Raw genomic sequence first — 12025 nt, forward strand, 5'->3', positions numbered from 1 at the left:
TATTCTTCGGATCATTGTTTGAAGTACCTCATCTACAACTCAGAAGGATCCTCTGGACCTGTGCCTAGTCTATGGGTTTTAATACTCTTGGAAGGAACCATCTAGTTTATGGTAGTGTTAACCAGTAACTTGGCCCTTTTCTCCTGGACTTAAGGGCTGGTGTTAAGGCACCTGAAAACAGAGAAGCCAAATGAATAAGATATTTCTCACAATTACATCAGCTTTGGCTGTGTTTGGTTTTCAAGGAGTTGCAAACATCAGCATTTGCAGGAGCAAATTCAAACTTTAGGGGGCCCAAAGCTTATATAATTCAGTGGGTATTCTTGAAAATAATATTTCAAAGTATCCCTTGAACATATTGGTAGGGGCCCTGGCAAGGCTTTGGAAGAGGCCCATGCTATTGAGAGACTCTGCAAATAAACTTTATGAGTTGCATGTTAAATCCACCTATGGTCGTGTCACTCCTTAAATCAAGTAAAACCTTGTTGGACCCTCTGCCAGGACCTCAGTGGGTTCATTTTATTGGGGGCTCATGCTCACTTGTATAAAAAAAAACTGTTCTTTCCCTTTGCTTTTTGACTGTTTAAAGGCAGTCTGTTTTTCTTGTCTTGAAATTATCAAAAGATTTCAAGTATCACTATAAAGGGAGCCTTGGCAGGCAGATTATAATGATTGATTTAAAACAATAGCTAATATTGTAAAGCATTTACCATATGTTAGCCTCTGGGATAAACACTGTATATGTAGCATCCTACTTAATTCTTTTCTATTTCTAAAAAGTAACTTTCTCAAGCCCAGTAGAGAGAAGAAACGGGGTTCAAACTTAGGCCCATATGATTAAATTAGAATTCAAGTTGTTAACCACTTTGCTATAAACTGATTAAACCAGCAGTTGGTGACCTGAGTTGTTCTATGTGCAACAGAAAAGCAGTAGGCAATTTGGGATCCACTTCTCCTTCACCTCATTCTCCTTTCTCTCCTCTTCTTTAACTGTGTATCCATTAGCAAATGACTGAATTCTTTTACACCTCAGGTGCCTCAGTTGTAAAGTGGGACAATAGTACATTATCTGCTTGAAAGTTGCTGGTTAGATCATATGCCCCTGGTCCTTCTAGGTTTAAGCTCTGTAATTAATTACTGCTCAAGTTCCTAAACACCTGTCTCGGTATTTGCCTGAATTCAGATCTTAAATAAATAACTGATATCCAAATGTGGCCCCAGAGTTTAGGAGGGAGCCAGTCATCAAATAGAGGTCTCTAGTGGAATGAGCCGGTGTTGAGACTTTGAAAAACAAAGATCAGTCTGAAGAAGTTCAAAGAGAGGAAGAAAAAGGTATGTTCCTGGTTAAATGCACCCATGTTGAACTGAAGACTCAGAAAAGTTCTTTCATTTTATTTTATGTTGGACTGACTTTTAAGAAAACAACTTGGAAGTGTTTATTTTATAACTCTAACAGCGTCCAAGAAAATGGGAACAGCCAAACTCTGGAAAAGCACAGTTGTGAATAGAACTCATTTTCAATAAGTAGAAAGACTTTTCCTGTCCTGGACCTACATGACCATAATGATACTTCCCCCACTCCACAGCCCCCAAAAGGAGGACAGAAGACACTGGAGAGGGCTTCCTGAGCGAAGAAGTTTGGTCTTTGATGCCTCTTCTTAAAGAGCTTCCATTTGGAAGCTCATCCCCAAATGCACAATGGTAAAGGAAGTCATATTTGTTCTTTTGATTAGACTGCAGATAGATTATGATCTAGTAATTTTGGCAATAGGATGTTATCTGAAACAGACCAGAATGGACTACAATTTATATTTTCCAACACTGATGATATACGTGTGGACAGTATTTCTGCTTTCTTTCTGTGAGTTCTGTGGTATTTAAGCAGTTCTAACAAAACAGACATTTCTTAGACCTTTGCTTGTACTATTTGGATTTGTCCAGGATAATTTTAGTACAATGGCCATTGTGCATGTGTGCATGTGTGTTTGTGCACGTGCCTGTGAGTGCTGCTGATATCTGAAAAGCACAGAGCAGAGATAGAAATGAGTAAAGGGATAATACCACCAGTTCTTACTACATACATGCACCCTGTGATTTTAACCCTTTTTAATACTTTACCAAAATATTATATTGAAGGGCAAATCCTATTTTTGTTAATCTGTAACAAAAATGTGTTACATTTTTGATGAAGTCTGGATGTGGATACTTAAAAACATTTATCATTGTTTAGGGTCGTTTCCTCCAGACTTGTGTCCAGCTTGTTAAAGAGTGACAATGTTGTAATGCTAAATAACATCGGATGACAAATTTCCAAAGAAAGGGTACTAGTCTAGGTTCTGGTACCACCTACTCACATGACTTTAAGTAAGTCTTTCAGTATTGCAGAATCTGTTTCCCCTAGCAAATTGGAAATGATTATAACCCCTTGCCTCTCCCATAGGCTGAAGTGATGACCAAATGTGACCAAATGAATGAGTGTATTTGTGGAATTTAAGTACTATGAAAATGGAAGATGTCATTCACATTTTAGATTGCAGGTTTTTTTTTTTAGCTCGAAAATGTAGAAGATGTAAAGAACATAATCAGATGGCAAGAAATGATTAAATTTATCCCTGCAGCAAGAATAAACAGACCATTTCTCTAGTTTTCTGGTCAGACTGTGCACAGGCATATGATTATGATATCTGTTCTGTAGATAAGAACAGCCACTTGAAGACATATAGAGGGTCCATAAGGAGGTATAAGATTTAGCTGGAATATTGAGTTTTGTCAAATAGTAAAGCAATCCTTCCAAATATAGATGGCTAATAGATGAGGTTTAATGCAGTATATAGATGCTTTCAACCTGGTTACACATCAAAATGTGTGGCACTTTCTAAAACTACACATTCATGGATCCCTCTCCTGGAGATTTTTGATGTAGAGGTTTGGGTATTTGTACAGTTGAGAGCCATGGCTGTGTCTTTATAGTTACTGACTAAAGTCATTACTGTGGAATGCAGTGAGGTTAATGTTTCTGTTGGTTGTAGCTGGATTTTGCCAGTGTCACCCACATTGCATGAGTCTTCATTAACACTGAGGTCTTCACTCTTACATTCTTTTCAGCTTGCATACCATCTGGTTAATCTGCCTTTCCTCCTGAGCTTCCAGTTTCTGCTCTAAGCTTGCAACCTTCTTGGCATTCCTTTTAATCCACCCACTGATGATTGAGGCCATTGCAGGCTCTATCAACCAGAAGTGCCTCCTTTATAAGTGATCTCTCTTAAAACCAGCTCAAATCTCAGCCTTCCATGACACCTTTCCAAACCAGGTAAAAGAGAAACGTGGATGCTTGCCACCTTACTTCTGTAGATTTTATGGATAAGGATTAGTATGATGAAAGCAATATTTTAGAAAGATTAAGCTGGAATTTGGGTGCAGAGTGGCTATCAGGGAGCTAAGAATGAGAGTAAGAACATCAGCTGGAATTTTATTGCTTTGGTCTAGAGGGATGATGGGAGAATGATGTAATTTCCTAGTTGACTGAAGTGGGGATGGTAGTGGCAGTGAGGAGTGTGGAGGATGGAATTGGTCTGGGGAGAGCAGTGAGTCCGATTTTAAACATCCAAGGAATTGAGTGACAATAGGACTTTTTGTAAGATAGTAGCCCACGAATGCAAATTTCACTAGTAAACAGTGTAGCAGGAAGCCCCTGAACAAGGGAACAGAAATGTTTGCGGTGTTGATTCCAATTCTCACTAGTTGTGTGCCCTTGGGCTCCTCACTTATGATTTCTCTGCTTCCATCTCTTTCTCCGAGGATCGTAACTCCTGCTGTAATTACCACACATGCCAGAATATGTGGATAACATAGTCATCAGATTTCTGGTTTCCTTATGTGATAAGGTATTTGGATAGACTCCACTAGAAGAAGAAAGGCCATCTGTAAATGTGGCCTTGGGAAAAGACACCATAAGCACTGCGGCTTCTTCCTACCTCTGGGTTATGCATGTTGCTCTTGGACTTTAAAGGCCTGGTCTTTGCAGTCCAATTGCACTGGGTTTGTTAATAAATGACATCCAGGGAACAGCTCTGGCATCAGGATTTGTCTATTCAGGCGGGGCTTCCTGGAGTGAGGCAGCATGCTGCCTCAACAGAGAACTCTGTTTATCACTTTGGAGATGCAATAAAAATAACGAATGTCCAGAGTAAACCTAATTCACTATGCTACTTAGTATTTGAAATACATAAATATGTCAAGCAAAAGACCTCTAATAGACCCTTTTATCCTGGTAATAGTGTACATATAATTTTCTTCTCATTAGTACAAAAACTACCTAGGGAACTCTCGGCCCATCCTTCATCCATTTAATCTGCATTAGCTTACTTTTACCTTGTGTTTAATCTGCTTTCCCTCAAGGTATTTTGAATAAATCAATAGGAATACATGATTGTTTAATGATTTTTAGAAGAGCTCCCTTCGACCACAGCTGCATGATTTAGAATGACTAATTCCACTTTTTACAATTGATCCTTCCCTGTGTGGACCATCCATTTCTGCCAGGCCATTGTGAGAGAATTCTACAGCAGACTGCTCCCTATTCCCGGGGCTCCTGGCAGGCGGCTGGTTTGTTGGCTGGCAGGGCCCCTCCCTCATCATCATCTGATTAAGCATCACATCAAGGCCCACTCTCAGCCGCTGCTCAGCTGCTGCTTCTAGGCAATTTTCTGGCAGCTCAAATGTGTCCAATTTCAAAATCTCCCCCCAATTTCTCTATTGGCTGTACATGCTTGAGAACTGGACTGTCCTTCAAGTACGCTCAGACTTTCCTGAGTATTCTGATGACAGAATGGGTAGAGCTGTAACAAAGTAGCAGCAATTCATTTTGCTAGAGGCTGAGGATGCTGTCTAGGTTGTGTGTGTGTGTGTGTGTGTGTGTGTGAGAGAGAGAGAAACAGAGAGAGAGAGATAGAGAGAGAGAGAAAGGGAGATCTTGGTATGCCTACTCTATATAGTTACTCTGAGAACTCTGAATTGGGACTGACAGATGCTAATCTCAGCCTGGGTCAGTTGTATGAATGCTCTGAGTAAGGAGCTGTGGATGATGATGTAAGGAGCATGGAGATGCAGAGAAAGTTGATCAGTAAAGAAGGATGAAGCAGAGAGAAGCAGGGGTGGAGACTGTAATGCCCTATAGGAGAGAGAACCTGAGAGTGGTAGCCGCCTTCTTGCCAGCATTCCAGGCTCTGCGTCCAGTCCTCTGAGACCTGGCCACATTCTCTCCCTGGGGCTCTCTGACTCTGTTTTCTTATAATAAATCCTCCTTTTTTGCTTAAGCAACTTTGGTGTTTCTGTTACTTTAACCCAAGGAACTTTTATCACAAGAGAATAATGTTGATTTAATTCTATGATGGAATGAGACTTAATTAAAGTGATCATATTAGCCTAGATTCCTATTCCCAGTAGATTCATGAAGATATTCTTGGAGACTTCAAGGTTCACATAAAAATAGGTAAACAAACTTTATTCACAGTTTCCTGAAGTGATGCCCCATATTAGAGTGAAAGTGAATGTGAAAGGGTTCATTCTCTCTATATTGTTTATTATATAGAAAATAATATTTAATATGTATTTTATTATCAGACAATGCTGCATTGTAGCATGCATCTTGGCATTGAATGCCAGTTTATTCTTCCTCTTCAATCTATTATTATACTTCCCTGAGTCTATTTTCTGATTTAGTATATATAAAATGGGAATAATTTCTTTTCTCAGGGTTGTGAGAATTAAATGCACAACACATGTTAAGTCCCCGGTTCGTAGCTGATGTTCATTTCAGCACGGTGAACATTTATTGAGTGCCTGCGATAAGTCACAATAATAATAACTAAAACTTAAGTAGCCTTCAGTCTGTGCCAGGTACTACTCTATCCCCTTTGTATATTGACTTATTTTATTCTCATACCAACCCCACGAGGTATGTAGCACGACTGTGTGTGTCTAATCCTCTGCCCTCTGCACTCACCCTTCTTACCCCCACTACCCTTACCACTTCCCATCTCTAGCACCTGGCTTCTCTGTCTGACTGCTGGATCCTGCTGAGCTTGCAGGTGGAGGGAGCAGGAGCAGAACTCAGACTCAAACCTAGGCAACCTAGCACGAGAGCGATGTGCCACACACTGTGCTATATAGGCATAACTTGTTTTATTGAACTTCACTTTATCATGCTTCACAGCTGTGGTGCTTTTTACAAATTTAGCAATAAAGTATTTTAAAATGAAGGTATGCACATTGTTTTTTAGACATCATGATATTTCACACTTAACAGACTATAGTATATTGTCAACATAACTTTACACACACTGGGAAACCAAAAAAATTGTGTGACTTGTTTTATTACGATATTCGTTTTATTGTGGTGGTCTGGAACCAAATCCGCGATATCTTTGAGGTGTGCCTGTACTGCCTTTTCAAGATTAAGCAGGACACAAGGAGGTCAAATCCAAACCAGAAATGTGTGCCTTCTTTCTTGGTTGCTGGGATTAGGGAAAATGGAATTGTGCACAATAGTATTTCAAAGCTTAGGTCTAAAAGTCTACTCCTTCATTTCTTGTAACTGAAAAGTAATGATCAGAGATGGAAAGACTTGAATAAGGTCACAGTATTTGCTGCAGATTAGAAATGGGATTAGATATAAACTAATTTTGCATATTTTTGGGGCAGTTTTATTTTATTTATCTATTTATTGAGACAACGTCTTGCTCTGTTGCCCAAGCTGTAGTGTAGTGGTGCAATCACAGCTCACTGCAACCTTGAACTCCTGGGCTCAAGTGATCATCCTGCCTCATCAAACTGAGTAGCTGGGATTACAGACATGCACCAATACACTCAGCTGATTTTTAAATTTTTTGTAGAGACAGGGTCTTGCTATATTGCCCAGGCTGGTCTTGAACTCCTGGCCTCAAGTGATCCTCCCATGTTGGCCTCCTAAAGTGCTGGGATTACAAGAGCCAGCCACAGTGACTGGGGACAGTTTTAAAACTTCAAAATTTGCATGCTATCTTTTGTGTCATACCTGACATTGTAGTAAGATTAGTTGTTAAGGTTATTAAAATTGCAAGAATTTGGGCACAGGAATCAGCTATGTTTCGGAACTGTAACTGCTGTGGCCAAATGAGTAAGGCTGGTGATGGCAGAGGACTTGGCAAATCAGCTGGACAGGATTCTTTTCCATAGCTCCAGTGATGTCCAGTCCCTGACTGCATCAAGCTGTAGTCAGTGTAGGACTCAGATGTACTTTTAAAAAATGTAGGGATGAATTACATTCTCATTTAAGATTATTTTAAATATCTTCTGGGAAGAATAAGTGACAAGAGTGAATCTCCATTGGAGAAAACAGAAAGAAATTCAGTTAGTATTTTTAAAGTCACCCTATACACATAGACAGACATTAACCTATTAACCTAAGGGAGATTGCCCAATGAACACTTCACTTGCAACTCTTGGCACCTGAGGCTGATAGTGCTGTGTCCCCTGTTCCAACACCTTTTCATTAGGCCGTAAATACTTTAGTGACCAGTTGTGCTCTGTGTTCATGCTTTTAGTCTTCAGTTGTTTAGTCCGCAAAAGAATTCCAAACACTCTTCTGTCTCAGTAACTTCCAGCCTTTCTGCAATAATGAAATTCAGTTAATATTTTTAAAGTCACCCTATTTACATGGACAGATGACCACAACAATGCGGTAGTACTTGTTTAAGCATTTTCCCAGCACTCTCTCATTCCATTCTCTGAACCACTTTATAAGGTGGGTACTATGACCAGCTACATTTTGGAGATGAGGAAGATGAGGACGTTGAGGAATATAGAGGTCTTCCAGATTATAAGTGACAGAGTTGTGATTCAAACCCAGGCAACTTAACTAAACAACTGTGGGTAACCTCACATCTTACACATATTCATCTACTTGAGGCAGTTTCAAAGTTTCTGTGTTCTACAATCATGAGAAGGGACATGGGCTAGACTCCTTCTTTACACACTGCGTTTCATTTAATCTGCCCCAATTCTGCAAGTTACTTCCTGCACATTTTGTAGATGAAAACACAGGAGCTTGAGCAGACAGTGCTTGCCCAGAGCCCCCGCAGCTGGTAGGAGCCAAACTGCAGTTAACCCAGATTTTCCTGACTCCAGGACTGGCATCTTCAGCCCCTCTATAGCACTGCCTTTCTCCATGGCTCTGTCTGTTCATATATTTTTAAGAGGGCTTGGATAAATTGTTGATTAAATAGAGGAACACAGTACTTCGGTATACTTCATTTAAACTTAGTATGGGAAGGCTTTGTAAAATGAAGTGGGCGGTGGGGGCTGGGGTGGCACACATTGTGAACTTTACTTTTCTTCTCAACGTTGGTAATAGCATAAGAAGATACAGAATAAAAGGAAGGTAGCTTTGAAGAAGTTTGCTGAGCTGGGAGGAAGAGAGTGAGTGGGAGCCTTGTTTGGCCAATCAGGCTAGGGGAATTTGAACCCACAAAGGGGAGACCATGGTTGAACCTTTAGTGTTTATGAATCTGAAGGATACTTCTCTTTCATGTGGGTTTCAGAAAGGGCTTGACTTACTCTAGAAGGATTTTATTTAGTAGAGTTGGGAAAGGCCTGCGTTATTTGTAGCCCAGAGATGCTATGTGTTTTAAAATTTCTTTGCACCTCTACAGCCTTGAACTTCAGTGTAGAAAACAATGGGCTCAGGATCAATCAGAATTTGAAGGCTAGAAATTACTGAGATAGAACAGTGTTTGGAATTCTTCTGGGGACTAAAGAACTGAAATTCTGCTGCCTCTTGCCTCAGGCAGTTCTGCTGTCTTCTCAGGCTCGTGTACCACTGTAACTTAGGAAGTTACTGTCCTGCTGCCTGACTTTCTAGCTAGAAGAAGTCTTAGCTGAAAGTCAGGTGACCACTTTTGGTCACGATTGTAACCTGTGATAGCTTGTGTATTCGTAATGACTTTGTTAAGGGAAACTTATCTCTAGACCTGTGAGTTAATGGTTTTGGTTGGTTTGTTTGTTTTTTAAAGTAGTAGTTTGGAGCCAGGTCCTCTTATTCTATTAGAATGGATGAAGTGCATATTTTTATAAAATGGATCTCTTCATACTCACAAAATCCAGAAATAGAATCCAAATGACTCAGACAGACAAATATTATTTAGTAATTCTTTAAAGTACAGGAACCATACCATTAAACCTCCTGGCTGCCTATTTCATAGGTAGAAATCTTGCCAGATGCTCTCTAAAGCTAGCATATTGAGTCAATGTTTCAGGCTGAGCAAGATCTCAGGGTCTACCCATGTGGCATTTTACAAAAATAGATAATGAAAAGAGGGAATCAGCCAACAAAGATAAAATTGAGCAGAGAAATGAAAAGTGGTCATCTGAGACATAAAATTCAAATCAAACTTAAGTGGAGTTTTAGAAGAAATAACTGACTGAGAGACTGTTCACACTGTTAGTGTTCAGGAGACTCTCAGTGTGCAGCCAGAGGTCCACAGAGGTTGGCATTTGACGTGTGTAATGGGGCATTATTTTTAGAAGCCATTTGATTATTATGATATACCAGGCATTTATCAGATTGACAAGTACTGGGACAGTCAACAAAAGTAAAAATTTTGAAATGTCATTTGAATGTTTGAGGCCTCTAAAAGTATAGAACAGTCAACAAGAAGTAAAAAGTTGGAAATGATCATTTGAATGTTTGCAGCCTCTAAAATTATGTGATTAATTCACATCCTAAAATCCTACTTTGTGAAATAATTTATGGTCTGAATAAACACAACTATAAATCACCCTTTTCATGTCTGATGGGTGGATAGAGTATAATTTCTTTTTCACTCTTTGGGTGGGGGTGAGAGTGAGGTTCAATGAGAGAAGAGTTTAGTTTTGTATTTTTGACTTTACATTTGGAAATGACGTTTCCTTGGACTTGAAGTGAGTATGTGTGATAAATATGTGGCATTGTTAATAGACTGTGTAAAAATATTCTTGTGCATAGAACCATGCATGGATGATCATATATGTATATACATTTCTACATGAGATTGTTAATGGACTGTTTTAAACTTTTACATGTTTGGAGCATCGCTTAAAATGTTTGCAATTTGGTAGCTGATCAAAGCCTTGAAGGCTTTGTGTAAGTCAATAGAGCTGGCATGACCAGTGGAGAATCTGAGGCCAAGGGAGGTTTTGTTTGAAGAATGGCACTGTTGCGGGGCTTGCCAGCCAGACTGTGAAGAATGCACTTCTGTTTTTGCCTCCCTACTGTACCTTCTTTTATCCTTTGCCTGTCCTCTAAGGACATGTGGAATTCTTCCCAGCCCCATTCTGCTTAACCTTGCTTCTGATCTTTCTATTCAGCCCTTTAAGACTCTCACACACATAAACATCTTTCTCTGACAATGTGCCCATGTAAACTGATTCCAGGACCCAGCCTGGTTTGCATGCAGTTAGCTTGGCTCATGTATCCTGAAGGGGGCTGCCTTGGGTTGGACACATAAGGCCCTTGAAGTCATGCCAAGCAAAAGCACTGGCAGCATGACAAAACTTAAAGAGCTGAGTTGGCTACCTGTTGTAAAATGTACATGTGTCAAGCTGCTACTCCAGTCTTAGGCTCATTGTAGTCTGACACTTCCCAGAGTCAAGAATTGCTAATATTTATTTCTCACTTTGTTTAAAATGAAACTTTTGGGGTTAAATTGGTTTTGGTCACAATATACTGATTTTATTTTGTATCTGGAGAGAAGATCTAATCACAGATGTCTATCTTTTCATTAACTTTATGAGCAAATCACGGTAAAGAAACACACTATAAAAGTAACAAAAAAAGAATGACACAATAATTATAATACTTTTCCAAAAGTAATATTTAATATTTGCAGAATAATTCTCACTTGTTAAGGAAATAATTTTCTTGCTTGCACTTAATAAATTAAAGATGATAATAAAATGTGGATTGGAAATGAAATCTTCCAGTGTTGTTTTATAGGTGATTTTAAAAAATAATTTATGAAACAACTCATTTTGGGTACAGATAGCAACCTCCATGATGGGAAAACAGCACAAAAAGCTTAGCACAAAATTAACAGTTTCCATGATGCAAGACATTGCTTTTTCTCTAGACACAGATACCAGTGGCACCTGGATGGATGAAAGGGACCTTCTTTGCCAGAGGAATAGGATATGTTTTTGACCCTAAGATGCATTCCAATTTCAAGATGTTGAAATATATATATATATATACACACACACACACACACACACACACACACATACACAAAGTGTTAAAATCCATAAAATCTGGTCAGTCGGTCTTGGAACTGGGGTAGAATCTTTGAAGCTTTAAAGGGCTTGACAAGTCTTGTTTATTTCACAGTGAAGGGCCCCTGCCATCAGTCCAGGAGCCTTGGTAGTTACGTCAAGATAGAAAACAATATTTTTCAGGGGTTTGGATTCTTTGACATTGTGGGCATCCTCAGGGGTTCTGTATAGTGGGAAGCTAATAGGTGGTGATTTTGATGAAGAAAAATGAGAATAACAATATCTACTTCTTTGTGTTGGTGTAGAAATTAAATTAGATGACTCTGCAAAGTCCTGGTGTATAGTAAGAGCTCAATTCATATTAGCATCTATCTCCTCTAATCTGAAAATAGGAATGTAGGAAACATACAGAGAAATTTCAAATTTTGTAACTGTTCATTTACATACCAATTATGCATCTCCAACTTTTGCCTCAAACTGTACTACACATTTTTATTTCTCCAGTGCCTAGAATATTGCTTGACATACAATTTATGAAGTCATTGTTCAATTAATAAATAGGTAGTGGAAAATAACATAGGATATGTAGATTGGAAGTAAATTATGGATGAATAGACTAGAAAGCCATGGGAAAAATCATTTTTATTCACTATTTAGTAAATGTTTATTTTCTTCCCCCAAAACTTGGTTCTTAGAATCACTCATGTCTTAGACTAAAAACTTTGGGGTTGTGTCCCACTCT

The sequence above is a fragment of the Trachypithecus francoisi genome, unplaced genomic scaffold, assembly GCF_009764315.1.
Source record: "Trachypithecus francoisi isolate TF-2019V2 unplaced genomic scaffold, Tfra_2.0 Lachesis_group1, whole genome shotgun sequence".
In the NCBI taxonomy this organism is placed as follows: domain Eukaryota; kingdom Metazoa; phylum Chordata; class Mammalia; order Primates; family Cercopithecidae; genus Trachypithecus; species Trachypithecus francoisi.